This window comes from Zonotrichia leucophrys, chromosome 1, assembly GCF_028769735.1.
Source record: "Zonotrichia leucophrys gambelii isolate GWCS_2022_RI chromosome 1, RI_Zleu_2.0, whole genome shotgun sequence".
NCBI lineage: Eukaryota > Metazoa > Chordata > Aves > Passeriformes > Passerellidae > Zonotrichia > Zonotrichia leucophrys.
Genome location: NC_088169.1, coordinates 37,446,153 through 37,461,967, shown reverse-complemented (window position 1 = coordinate 37,461,967; position 15,815 = coordinate 37,446,153).

Below are 15,815 nucleotides of genomic sequence, written 5' to 3'. Positions count from 1 at the left end.
CAGCTTTCCAACAGTTGCAGCTCTGTGGTTTTTCCTTCCTATCTGTTGGGGAGAAAATGGATTTCAGATGATATAAAATAAGAAGGAGAGCAGGGAGAACATCAACCTGGATTAATAAGAATTGAATATAACCTGATAGTTCCAAATACAACATGTCATGTAGAAATTAGTGGACTGACAAACAACTGTCAAACTGTAATCTTTTATACTGTCATAAAGTGATGGTATCAGAAGAGTCATGGCAGGGTGATTAATACTGATTGCAAGGTAATGAAAAGGCAGATTTGGTACTTCAGAGAAAGTTGACTCAGCAAACAGAGGAAATATTGCTTCTGGTTCATGAAACATTTCTTCTGTAATTTTACATGGTTTTGAGTCACATATTCAGAAAGCTTAAAGGTGAGTATTACTGCATAAAGAAAATAAAAAGTGGACAGAAAAAGAGCATAGTTTGACAACCCTAAGTAGAAGAATGTCCAAAGTAGTAAGGAATTGAGAACAAATCTGCTAAAAAATAAAACTGGTAGTTTGGAACATATAGAAATGGACTAATGGTGAATAAATTTAGGCTAGAAATTTCCAGTTGTTGGAACCATGAGTGTCTGACACAGATTTTCAGTGGTAACAGAGTCAACTCCCCTATATTGATTTAAGATGGATTGTGATTGTTATATCTAAAGGAATGTATAGTAAAATAATTGATGGGAGCATTAGGATTTAATAAGCCAGGAGTTTTCTTCAAACCATAGCTATCGAGCCTGAGGTATGACCTAAATTTAGAGAAGCCTAGTTTCTTGAAACTGTCTTCTGATGTCATCTTTACTGCCAAACCTCCTCAGTTGCTTCTGCAGCATTAAAGTAGGTTATTTCACCTGCAAATGAGATTCAGAATTCCTAAAAAATTGTCACTACTTGAAATGCTTATGAAGGACTTCACTGAATAAAAAATAGCATGGTTTCAGCATTAAAATTCAGAATCAAGTGACACTTCACACTTTATTCTGTTAATTTTTACAGTTATGCTGTTATCTTTAAATGCATAGAACAGAGAGAATGTTACATATTCTACAGAAATAAGTATGAGACATCTTAATCAGGTGTAGTAGTCTGTGATAATCTATTCCTAATTTATTTTTGTTAACATCATACATTGCTGTAATTAATGCTGTCATGGATTATCCACGTATACTCCTCACGACAAAATTTACTGATACATCCATCATTCTTCTAAAATCTACTCATTGTGAATATGTTAAAACAACATTCCATTAGCAGATTTGCTAAATAAAATAAAGTCAGCCAGAGAGTTTGCAGATTTCTCAGCTCTTAAAATATCTAATCAGGAGAACTGCACTCATGCATTTTGGCACTAGAGTTATAAATTATGCATAATACAGCATAGCATTAAAGCATTAACATAATTTAACAATACCAATCTATCAGTTCCTTAGTGAAAGCATTAAAAATTGTTGTATCTGAGCATCTTGACTTGATTCACCTAGTTTGTACATGTAAGATTTCTAGTAGTAAAAATGGATAAACACTTTAAAAGCATTAGATCCTTACTGATATGCCCTTCAGTTTTTCTTTAACTGTAACTTTTGCATGCAAGCCTTCTTTTATTGACTTTTTTTTGGCCAACTGTCATTCTTTAACCTACAAAACCATCCAGTTAGCTAAGACTAGCTGGTTTAAACAGTAAAACAAATCTCTGAATCACATCCAGTTCCATTTTGATTGTTTTCAAAGTATTAATATACATATAACAGTCATTTTTTAAGGATACTTAAACCAGTTTAGGTAGCATCCAGCAGAAAAAATTAGATAAAATTTCTCCAAATGTGTGATGACTGTCACACTAGCGCAATTCCTAATGGTTCTGAAATCTTAGCTGAATGGTTTTCGACCTTAAATGTCTAGCCAAATATATGGAAGATGGTGTGATTTTGTGGACATTTTTTTTAGACTTGGAAACACAGATCTTCGATTGACATAAGGATTTCTGAACTATCTTCTGATCTTCAATATTTTATTTTGTTTTGTTTTATACTATTGTCTCAGTCATGAATTGCAAACACACCACTGGAAAAGACTTTCCCATCACATGTGTAGACATAATAAACATGTACCATAACCCTGTTACTGGTCTCTCAGAGTCCATGACACAACTCTAGGTCATAGAGAGTGGAAATGCTGTATTTTTTAAAAAACCCCACATTATTTTACTTCTGTTTCAAGGGTATTTAAACATGTTTTAATCAAAAAATTCCCTTCTCCTGTGCCATTGTTTCTAATGAAACTGCAGTTTGAAATGGTGTTGATCTTTGTTATATGAAACATAGCATATAATGATGACAAAAAGTTCAAACTGTCAGAAATTCATTTTATCTGACTGTATATGACTTATCTTTTTTTCTCATACCTGTCTGCAATTATTTTTTTAGATGATAGAGAAAACAGAAAGACTAAACCTTCATAACAGCATTAGAGTTTTTACTTTCCCTTGACACAGTCTACAAAGACAAAAAAGGGAAAAATGCACCTATTTCTGCCCTATTTCTTCTAGAAGTAAGAAACCAAGAAAATCATAAAAAGCATACATGGATCCTAGTTACTCACTTTTAGTAGCTCTGATTTTCTTAATCATCAAGGTTCATTTAGACATTGAGATTGGTTGTACACAATCAATACACAAAGAGCATGGATTTGAACTAAACATCTTCTGTGGCATTATAAAATAAACTTGCACTGCCCGGAGAGATCTCAATCACCCCAATCCTCTATGTCTGTCTATGAAAACAGAGGGGTTTTTTACTGGAATGTACATAAATATCATGATTATGTAGCATAAAAATAAAGGTACTCTTCATGGAAGATTCTTTGGGGCAAACAAGTCCATTTTGTGTCATTGCTCTAGAGTACTTCAGCATTTTTCATTCAAGACTGACTTTATATACAAGACTGACAGGACAAAACTGAGAATAGCCTCATCAGCATGCAAGGGGTCCACTCATTATTTCTTTTCCAAAAGTTCATGAGTTTTGTACCCTCAGCTGTACCATGGACTAGGTTTTGCAGAAGTGGTGACTACAAGCCTGAGTTATAACTCAGCAGATGAGTATGAATTTGTTCAGGCAGAAGAGGGCACTGAGCACAAACCTAATTTGTTGAACAAGTAGTGTAACTTGCTGTATTACAAAATGCAGTCAGGAGTAACAACACCAGCATTTCAGGCTGCTCATTAAAAAAAAAAAAAGATAGAAAAACTACTCATATTTATTAGAAAAGATACCATATCCCTTAGAAAACTAAATTCAAGGAAGAGGTAGAATTTTAAAAACACTATTCTTTTGGAGTTATTGTGTCATCTGTTACATATGTCTTTCATGCAATGGGTGGTCTCTTTTATGGATCAAACATGGAGGTGTTCCTACAGATGAAAGTGAGAGATAAACACCTACACATGTGTCCAGAACCCAGCTTCTAACAGCTGTACAATGCAGGGGAAATAAGTCCTTGATAGTACACTTACTGAAGAAAGCCAAGATTGTTACGATTAGATCAGTCCACACAGGTGAAACATAACGAAGGCTATCTTCATTGACCAAGAAATTCAGGTTCATAATTCATGTTTTTTTGAATTTAAATTTTTCAAAAGAGACTCCCAATACAGCATTCCACACCATTAAATATGAGGCTGTTGTGAATTTTGGCTTTAGGAGAAAGTAAAACCATCCAACAAAAAACAATCCCACAGGAAATCCTAAATTAAAAACATATTAAATTCTAAATTAAAAGTTTATAGCTCAATATAATAGAATGGCCTGGATTGGAAGGGTCCTTAAAGATTGTATGTCGTGAGCAGGGACATCTTCCCCTAGATCAGGTTACTCAGATCTCCATCCAACCTGGCCTTGAATTATATATGGGTGTGTGTGCTGGCACTGACTGGGGTAGAACTGATTTTCTTCACAGTGGCTGGTATGAGGTTGTGGTTTGGATTTGTGCTGAGCACCGTGTTGATAATTTAGAGATGTTTTGTTATTGCAGAGCAGGGCTTACACAGAACCAAGGCCTTTTGTTCTTCTCGTACTGCCACACTAGCGAGGAGGCTGAAGGAGCATTGGAGGCTGGGAGGAGACAGGGCCAGGACAGGTGAGCACACTGACCAAAGGGATATTCCAGACTGTGTGACATCGTGGCCAGTATATGAGGTGGGGGGAAGAAGGAGGGAAGAAGGAGTGATGGAGTGTTTGTCTTCCCAAGTCACTGCTGCATGTGATGGGGCCCTGCTCTGCTGGCCCCATCATGGCAAGCAGTGAATTAATTCCTTGTTCTGCTCTACAAGTGTCCATAGCTTTTGTTTTTCCTGTTAAATTATCTTTACTTCAACCCTCAAGTTTTCTAGCTTTTACCCTTTCAATTCTGGACCTGGTGATGGGGAAATAAACAAGTGGATTTGTGGGGCTTGGTTGGTGGCTGGGATGAAACCACAGCAATATATATTCTACTTTTCTTGACATCTATATCTTATATATAAGATAAATATATATCTTGAAATTTTCAGAGGACAATTAGGGGAGTTGAAATGATAATCAGGCTCACACCTTAGGTATTGTGAATTTGGAGAAATATTCATTAAACAATTCATAAAGCACTCTAAATTATCTCAAGAATATGAATGGAAGATGAGTTGGTGAACATAAATATATATATATGGAGTACATCATAATCCTGGATGAAATGAACAACGACTGTACAAGCACATAATTTAATTTTAGAATTTCTAATCTTTACATGAAGCTTAAATGCATAATTAGATATATGGAGAGAGATTCCCAAGACATAGTAGGATAGCAAAGTGTTTTTTAAAACATCATACCCAATATTTCTGTAAATACTTCTGTAAATACTTTCATTATTAAAATTCTATTTATGATGTTAATTATTTTTTGTTATAACATTTATGTGTAGAGTTGTTAATGAATAAATGTGCTTTCAGAATAAGTCATGAACCCTTGAAATACTGCAAATGAAGTTTTAAAATAGAAGTAAATGGAGAACTAATACAAGAAATTTCTGCTCCCAAAGACAGCTTTTTTAGCCATTTCTAGCCATTTCATCCTGCCCATTTTGCATAAAAACTACACACAGTAATATAAATATGTTATATTTCATTCTTCTGTGACAGTATCTTTTTTCTCTTTAACTTCTGACTTAATGTTCCATTTCATGTTTGACACATTAAATACACAAATGTAATCAGGAGAATGCATTCATTTAACTCTCCAATATTTCTGAACCAAGTGTGTTAGTCTTACTGATTCTCTAGTGGACAAATGCTGATCTATCACTGAGTTATAATCAGCAAAGGCCAGAGAGAATAATAGAAGCCTTGACACTGAAATAAACTGACATAGAGACTTATCCATCCCATTTTTATTTGCTGGCAGTTTTCAGTATAACTCAGCATAAAGCATTTGACAGAAATTCCAAGCATAGCTAAATGATTTGGAGTAAATAGCTGGGAGGTTTCAGTTTACAGTAAATAGCTGGAATTTCAGAAATTCCAAGTATAACTCAATGATTTGGAGTAAATAGCTAGGAATTCAGTTGAAGTCTGATTAAGCAATATTGTATTTTTTTTCTTTTTTCCCAGCAATGCAAAGTTCTCTATGTTTTATGTCAGCTATGCTAAATTTAAAAACTTGATCCTTAAACAATTTCTAAAAATTACTTTTAAAACCAGGTCATCTGCCTACTTCACTGATTTTGAGAATTGCCTGCCAAAGTACAAATGTTTGAGTATTTATTCTACTGATACTAGAGAAACTCTTAATATGTAGTAGGTCAGGATGCTACACTTGCCACAGGCAATGTAGTAAGAAAAAGTCTTAAAATAAAAACATTGAGATTTGTTTTGTATTACCTAAATATAAATGACATTCAAAAAGGAAGGGTTTTTCAGGAAAGGGGAACTGAGAATTTGAAATTGGATACAATCTTCTGTTATAGGTTCCTTTATATGCTGATGTGAAGTCTGTGTTATAGATGTGTTTGGGCTGGGTGGAGAGTTGAGTTCATGTATGTTCATTGAGAACTTTTTCAAGTGCAATTTGCATATATAGGACAGGTTGTCATTACTGAAATAAGGTGTGCCCTCTTCCTACACATTTCCAATTTAAGTATAATCTATTAATATTTATGTAATATTGTGCTTTCTAAATTCGTATAAGAATACTGAAATTACTAAAGGGAGATAAAATACTTGTTATTTCTTTTTCATATCTAGAGTTCTACTCTGGGAAATATTGGTTTAAAAATATTTTATTTTAAACCACTAAAATAATATCATATGTGTGGTAGATGAATAAAATGAATGTGGAGAAATACAGCAGAAGTGGAATCCAAGGAAGCAGACTTTTATGCTGATAAATATAACTAACTTAATCCATAAGCAAACGTCTAAATAAATTAGGGCATAGCTGGAAATTTGATACAAAAGCAGCATCAGTTCTGCCTCATAGAGGTTTTCATGCTTTTACTTCCTGACCTCATTCTCTTTTGTTGCTTTTGTTACTTCAGTTTAATATTTAGATCTTGGTTTGTGAATTCATCCAAATTTGACTGAAGTTTCAGGGAGCGAAAGCATCCAGATTTCTAATACTAGAGGAATTAAACCACTGTTCTAGTGATGTTATCATTCACAGAATTTAAAATTGTAAATGATGCTCTCATCTGTAGTATTAACTTCTAATAGCCTAAAGGTACAACTTGATTTTTGTGACAAGATAATTGCAAAAGTATTATTTGTGTCATCTTTTAAATTTCCTTTGAATTATCCATATCTTCAAAGGTTTTCTGACTTTACAGTGTGAAGTTGCTTTCAGTGAAAAATTGGTGCATTATATACCCCTGGCTGCAGTGTGCAATAATCACTATAATAAATAGCCCTAGTTGGAAGAGAATCAGACTATCATAACATGAAATACTTTCTAGAGTTTTACAACTCTAAATTTATTAGATCAATTCAGAAAGCTGGAAAAAAGTATGCCAAGTTTTTTAGACACTAATTTCTAATTATTTTATTTAATTATTATTTTAATAAATGTTTTATTTTATTATTTTTAATTATTTTAATCTATGTACTCTTATACCTGCAAACTTGCTAAAGTAATCAACACTACTGATATTTTAACAGTGAATCTCGGAAATGGCTAAGCAGTCCAATATTCCCAGAACAAAAAACCAAAATATTATTCCTAAAAATAGGGCTATATTTAACTTATATTTAGGAATTTTTTGCTGTTCATAACTTTTAATTTTTTCTCCATGATTTTATGTATTTCTGTATATGGGATGATTGCCTAGCCTCAGGACTCCAAAACCTGAAGCAATTATTTTCAGATTCTAAATTAGCTAGAAAACTTGGCAATTCCAATTAAAATAAATATTAAGATATTTTACACTGACATTAAAAATCAATACCATTAAGCAATGATCAAAAAAAAGCCAAATTTACAAAGCAATTATCTCATTATGTTAAATAGAACTAATATTATCCACATCAATTCAAATTAAATAAAATGGGCAATCACAGGCAATCACAAACATGAAGACAATACTTTCCCAACAATCCAAAAAGAATTTTTCCACAATACAGATTCTACTTTGATAACTAAAATTGTTTGTTTACCAAAGAAAACTTTTACATTTGGCATGCTGTTTGTGGAAATAAAGGTGGAACAACTTTTGGATATTTAGTCTATTGTCTGTAATCGTTTTCTATCTTGTAAAGATATTTTGTGTAACTGGTCTCTTGATAGTTCTATGTCCAGCTGTCATAGTTTTAGATTCTACTCATGGTTCTATGCCTACATCTCCCCGATGCCAAATCTGTCTTGCATCTCCCTTGTAAAACCATTTCCTATGTCAGATTTAGGATTTAATTTTTTTCACTCAGAAAATGCTAATTGTGATTAATTGTTTTAAGGATGTAGTTTTTAGATGCTTGTACTGATTCACTTAGCATCAAAGAAACTCAAATTGTTGCATATTCATGATGTTGTTCTGTATTTTTCTTGACTGGTAATAGAGTACATGGGTATATACAAGTTTATATCCTTGGACTAAAATTCATTTACAGGTAGTGCCTTAGAGAGTGTCTGGTACCTCCGAAATTACCCATTTCTGGATAACTAATGCAGTAGCTGTAATAGCTCCCAATGAAAATGCGTGAAACTACAGCTCATATAGACTGATATGAAATTTGGAATATCTGAATAATATGAGGAAGCTCAGTCCCTGTCATCATTTAGTGATCCTCCTTCAGACCTTGAGGTGGGATATTATATATGGCTGGAAGAAAAGCAAGGATAGGTCCTTTATGGCGTTTTCTGCTCTTGTAACTGGAACTTTTGTCCTCTGGCAATGCATTACATTTATTTCTGATTCTGGAAGTAGCTTCAAGCTGAGTGCTGATAGCATTAGCTAAGGATTTTCCTTTCAGGCAACTACATACAATTTTCCTGGCTTTGATTTGTTTCAATATTGGGAAAGGAGAAGCCACCCCAAGGGAGATATTTTTTCAGAAAAACAGTAAGTTGAATGCTGCCTTTAATTGCATTGGTGTAAAGTAAGATTAAATCCTAGCTAAATTCTTAAAATCCTAGTTAAAGATCTTAAAAACTTATATTAGATCTAAATTTGGATCTCAATGCTAGAGATAAGTATTTGATTAAATTATTTCCCAAAGTGCATCCAGTAAATAGTTTTGCCTCCTAATGCATCTGTCAGTTGAAAATTGAATGATGATTTATGTTGAATGAAATTCCTAGCAAATTGTGAAAGACAAGTAGTTTTGATCTATGAAATCCAACAGAAAAAAATGAATATTTTACATAAAAATAAAAAAATTTGAATTTTTTTATTATACCCTGGCTTTGGTGAGCCAAAAAATGATGCTGCAATATTTTCTCTTCTCCATTTACCTCCCTAATCTCAAGTGAAACCATCTCAAAGGAAGAGCAAAGGCAAAAATACATGATCAGTCTTACAAAATAATTAGTAATTTTAAAACTATTTAGTAATTTCTTAGATGACCTCAGCTGTTTTTTTATGTTTAATTAGTATTTTTTTTGTGCTTGCTTTTCTTTGTTTTTTGTTTGTTTTGTTGTTTTGTTTTTGTTGTTGTATTTGTTTTATTTGCTTTGGGTTGATTTTGTTTTGGGTTTGGTTTTTTTTATTTGATTTGGTTTTCGTTGTTTGGGGTTTTTTTGGTCTGTGTCTGTAGGATCATTTCTTGTTCTGTTTGGCAAATTTTTTAAGTATCTACTTTCAGCCCAGTGTAGTCCTCTCTTGGAATTTTTTAAAATTCTTCTCTTCACCTGAATTTTAAAATTTATACTTGTTTTTTTAATGCTAAAAACATCAGCACCTGTCACATCAGGTTAGTAATTATGCATTAAGAAACCTGAAAGATCACAAAACTTCAAATTTTTGGGTAAGCTGTATGAAAATTAATTTTTTAAAGATAAATACAATTCTGTATTTCTCCAAAGTTTATTCACCATTTAAAAATGACATTCATATTTTGTCATATTTACTACATTATTCATATTCTTTAAAACACAGCAAATAAAATAAAAATGCTATCTTCTTTCAAGTGTCTAAGGTACCAGGTATCAATTGTACTATTCTTGTTTGAAAAAGCCTCTTTTGCCTGGTAGCTCTTAGAGTTTTTTAGTCCTCATAGCCTCCATTGCTACTTTGAGCAAAATTTCTGCTGGCCAATGATGCAACTGATATGTGAAACTGTCAGTGGGATGCTTTTATTTTGGGTGTACTTGGAATCGATCACACAGCAGGACTCACAGGCTTTCCAGGTGTTAAACTGAGTCTAGCCACACAAGGTTTAGTCAAGAATCTCGTGGTTTAAGCATTGACTGTGTAATCCTTGCACGGAGCTATAAAATGCATTAATGGGGACATTTTCAACTTGCAATGACATTATTTTAAAAATCCAGTTAACCCAAAAAAGGCAGTTATCTGTACATTTTTTTAAAAAATTGGGCATATTGATGGAAAACCACTAAAATTTCTTATTACTTCTATTAAACCTGATGCATACAAAAAAAAAAAAAGAGATGCAGTGGTATGTACTAACATTGGTATGCACATGCACTTTCTCATTGTTTCAGGCTCTAGACTGTGTGTAGCAGAATGTTTGCTCTGTACTAGTAAGCCAACAGTATGATCATATCTAGAACATATCTGCTAATCAGAAAAAAACTTACTTTATTGATCATGCTATGACATATGCAATCCTAATGTGGATGGCAGTTTCATTTTGCAATCAATGAGATAGACATGCAGCAATTTTGCAACACAACCACAAATCATAGCACTTCTGTAACCCCTGCTTTGATTCCTGAAAGGCTTTTATGCCTTGTTCTTTGCTGATGCTTATCTCTCCTCATGATCCTGGGTAACAGGTACAAATCTGGGGGGCATGGGGTAGATTAAAGCACAAACACCAGGCTCAGAACCACATGATCCTAGGTGGTGGCAAGGGGAAGGAGATGAGTAGTAAGGCTGTGGTAGCACAGCTGATTGATGTGCACTTTACTAAATTAAACTGAGCTGTTTAACCTTGTAGAAAAATAAAGAGCTCAAATATGAGGCAGACAGTGGCATTTTGAGGGTCATGTGTAAGAGTCAGTTCTTAGGGAACAAAACCATGTGAGAGAAGAATCCAACTAGAGAGATCTTTTTGAAATTTGATTGAAATTTTAGTGGATCCAAGTTTTACTAACCTTAATTTGACCATCAGTTTTACTGTACATGGACATTTCTAAGCCTTTTCAAGAGATTTAATTCACACATCGTTGCATTTCTTCCTCATCAATATCCTTTAGAATTCCGAGCTTTCTGGAAAATGAAATAAGACAAAAAGCAACTATGACATTTATTTTATATATGCCATGATGTTAGCAAGTTTCCTATTGAAATACTTGTAAAAATTTTTATGCACTGAAAAGGAATTTGTGCTGATCATTGAAAACCAATGGCTTGGGCAACTCTAGGTTTTCAAGGTCTAATTTTAAGAATTATATCAAGACAGTCACAGATTTTGCCCATATGATTTACTTAACATGTAGGTACTGTAAACTACCTAATTAAATAGGGTGTAGCCTACTGGCTTAGACTGTATTGTCAAAATCTCCACGTATATTGTATATATCAAAAGATGAAATATGTCTCAAAAATACTTTTAATTATAATTTGATTTTTAAAGAGTCTAAAAATCTGATTTGGGTGTTAATTCTAAGAAAACAAATTATAATTTTCAAAGGAATATACCCCTGCTTTGCCTAAGTTTGACTGATACTGATGAAGAAAAAGAGATTTGATTTTGCTTTTTCAAGCATTTAATAAACTTTTTTAAAGGTTGCATCTACTTCTGAATTACAGTTACCATAACAAACAATTCCTATTATATTATTTACTTGGAGAAATTCGTTCCATAGTTCTATAAAATATGATCCAACATGGAAATATTTAATTTTGCAAGACAGTGAGATTTTGTAATAATTAGTCTATCTTCAATCTCATTCTAAGATTCCAGCGAGTAAGCAATGGATTACTGATATTCATTAAAATAAAAGTAAAATATTGCATACATTATTACATACATTATTCTAAAAAATAAATAATTCATTTGTAGACCATAAAGATCCCACTGAGTTGATCATGCCAGCACTCCTCATGTTGTTTTAGATACTTGACTTAATCAGAGATATCCATGTGGGATGGTAGATATTTCAGGAGAGCAGACTTATACTGGAATCAGGATGTGACAGAAGATATTCTAAAGCCTCTCAGATGGCAATAGACACCACTGTGAAGCAATTCAGTCAAATTTATACTTCCCCAGATCACAATGGAAGTGTAAATTTCTAGCAGTAGACACATAAGTGTTTAATTTAGAGTGTGATGTCCTCCCCATTCCCAAATTCTACTGTGGGACAAATCTTACTATGGTACAGAGCTATTTCTCTGAGAACCATGAACTTAGGTATCCTGAGACTCCTCAGGTGAATCCAGATGTAGACAGAAATACATGCAAGTAAACTGAGCCTCAGTCTACATGAACTCAGGGACTCCAATTAAACACAGAAGTCAACATTTAGAAGTTTACAGTACATAGCTGAACACCACCTAAAAATACCAAAATCAAGAATTCAATCCATATCTCAGGATAAACATTTCAGCAATAGAAACACAGATTATATTTTATTCCCAGAACTGTTCTTTGCGTTGCAAGTAATAAGTAAAAATTACATGAGACCAAACTGGTAAGAATGACAGTAAAATAGAGAATAACTCTGGTAAGGGGAAGAAAAGAAAAATGAGTTATTTCCTAAGTTGAAGTGTTTCAAAGACAAAGAGCATGTATAGCCAGCTTCTCACAACGTACTGCCAAGAAATGCTGACTGTACAGCTGGACTGATCCAGATTGACATCAGCGGTAGGAGAGTCCAATAGAAGCTTTCAAGAAACAAGATATTCTTGGCAATAAAACTAAAAATATGACTGCTTATACCAGTTCTGATATAAAGATGGCAGGTGTTCTTCACATTTTTTAAAGGCATTATCAGTTGAAAGCAGTCCAAATGGTGATGAGCAAAAAGGAGAGCACCTGTTTTTCACTCATAAACACATACTGCACAAGAGAGGAGTTCCTGGATAAAGACACGTGTGTGCTTCTGTAATAACTGCCTGTTAATGAAATGTCTGGGAAAAGAAAATAAAGAACAAACGGAATTACACGACTGCATTAAAAAGAGAGTTTTTTAATGAGTATATATTAAAAGGATAATTTCTAGTGCCATTTTTACTCAAAAAGAGCTGTTTCTACAAGTCTTCCTTCCTCGGTCCAGCTGCTCCTCCTACTTTGTTATTCAGCAAGGCTTGATTTGTAAGAAGCTATTTTTAAACTAAAAATCTGTTATGGATAGAAAAGAATAACATTGTAAATCATGGAAATTAAGTACTTTGACATTATAGTGAAAATGTTCCTTTGTTGCGCACTGGTCCAATTACATCTGATGAACTTAAACCCTTAAGCTGAAACCGCTATAAAAATCAAGTGAAAAGATCACATTATGTGGACCATTTATTGCAAAAGTTGTCTAACATTTCTAATTTTTTTTGCAAAATTCTCTAATAACTAAATATGTGAATCCTATTGAATGTACTTTTGAATACTGAGGTAAATATATACCAAAACATATAAACAGCAGCTTAGGTAAAAAAATATTACTCTTCCCAGCTGAATTCATGCACAGTGATTATTTTTTGCTCTTAAACTTAAGAGTTGACATATGGTGATTAAAGCAAATGTAAAAATATGTACTGAATTATGCATTATGTCTTAAAATATTACCTGAATTTTAATAAATAACCATATTAAAAATATAAGAAAAACTATCATTTAAAAGAATCAGATACAAAATATAATCCATTCTTCTGTGGTCGAACAAAAGGATTTTTTTAGTACTTGTCATGTTACCAACTTTCAATTAACTTGCCAAGAAAATGACAAAGAAGTGATTTCTGAAACAAAATAAAAATTCACACAACAAATCTTTCTGAAAACTTGTTCCCAGTCTGAAAATGGTCAAATCTATTCTATGTGGTAACACAAGGAAATGACAGTTCATGCATTATACAAATGCAGATAGAGTGGAAATTATTTTACCCCAGAAGAGAAAAAAAATCCTACAATAGGATCAGGAAAGTACTGGGAAGAAGAACTCAAATAGCTCATTTTGTTTATGCAAAATTATTTAAAATCTTCTCTTAGAAAAATAAACACAGAGAATAATAAAAAGAGAATTTAACAGAGCTCTCCTGTTTTACAATTGTAGTCCTGGGCTACTCTGGTCCTTGGCTACTTAAGTATTTTTTTTCCTTATCACAATATAACATCAAAAAAGCACTATACTATTCTACTAGGGTTTTTTTTTTAATTTTATTTATCACATAGAATCATAAAATGTTTTGGAAAGAGCCTTTAAATCTTACCAAGCCCAGCCTCCCTACCATGGGCAGGGACATTTTCACAAGACCAGGCTGCTCATATCCCCATCCATCCTGGCCGTGAAGACTTCCTGTGAAGGAGCATCCGCATCTTCTCTGAGTAACTTGTTCCAGTGCCTCACTAGACCTAATCTAAACCTGCAGTCTTCAGTTTAAAACCACTCCCCTTGTTTTATAATACTGGCACTGGAGAAACACATCTCTCCAGTGTGTTTCTCTTAAGACCCTTTTAAGTATTGAAAGGCCACAATAAGGCCTCCCCAAAGCACATGCTTCTACAAGATGGACAACCTCAACTCTAAACATTATTGCATAGTAAAAGTGTTCCAGTCATCTGATAATTTTTGTGTCGTCCTTTGGACCCATTCAACAGATTCGTGCTTTTCTTGTGCTAGGAATCCCAGAGCTGGATGTTGTATTCCAGGTGATGACTTAAAAGAGTAGAGTAGAAGGGGGGAATCATCTCCTTCAACCTGTTAGGTTCCCTCTTCATGACATCTCTTCCAGCTGCACTACTCAGTGGAGTAGCATCTGTGAACATGCTGAGGATGCTGACTCAGTGTCACAATAAAGGTATTGAACAGTATCAGCCCCAACAGGGACTGCTCAACGACAGCAGATTTTAATGATTCCATTTGGACATTGAGCTGCAGGCTGCCATTCTTTGGACACACCCATCCAACCAACTTCTTACACATTGAATAGTCCATCTGTAATATCTGTATCTTTTTAAATTAGAAAAAAAATGATATTATGTCAAAAGCCTTGCAGAATTCAAGATACATGGCACCAGTTGCTCTTTCCTTATCCAACAATGCAGTCAGTCCATCATAGAGGGCTACCCAAGAAATCGGGAACAATTTGTCCTTGGTGAAGATATGTTGCCTGTCTCAAATCACATCCATGTAATCCACAGCATATGCCTGGGCATATCTTCCAGGGATATGTAGAATGTCTCATAATCTTACTGAGCACTAATACTGAATAGTCAGTAGGTCCCAGAATCTTCCTTTTTACTCTCTTTAAAAAAGAGTGTGCTGTTTCCTTTTTTCTAAAGTAATTGGGGATTTCACTTGACTACCATGATTTTTCAAATACAATGGAGAGAAGTTTAGCAACTGTACCTGACAATAGCCTCAAGACCTGGGCAGGAGGATCTCAATAGCTTCATTGAGCCTGTTTGAAATGTCTTAGGAAAGTATGTATAATGCCACTAGAACACTTGTCAAAGGAGGTTTACATCACCAGCTCAGCTTGTCCATGCTGTCGACATGTAAGTAGATGTACTTCTGTTCAGTTAGTAAAGTTAATCAATCCATTACCATTCACCCATGACTCTTACACACAGAGACCCACACACATATATATTTTTTTTTCCAAAGGCCTTAATAGGTCTGCTCTGGACATCCAAAGTTTTACATAACTCCTATGAAACTAAATAATTAATTGCACCGTATCTGCCTTCATTGTGACTAGAACCATGACCATATTTTGGTTAGAATGGTGTGAACACAATCACCACACAGAAAACAACTTCTGCTCCATATACTTTGCATTCATTTATTTCCTATAGCATGAAGACATACATGTATGAATACATAAGCCTGTCTAATACAGCTATAAATGTTTTCATTAATCATATGAATATTAATTTTACTTCTTTTTTAGTTTCATAGCCTCTAGTAACTTGTAGTAAAAATTAACACAATTAA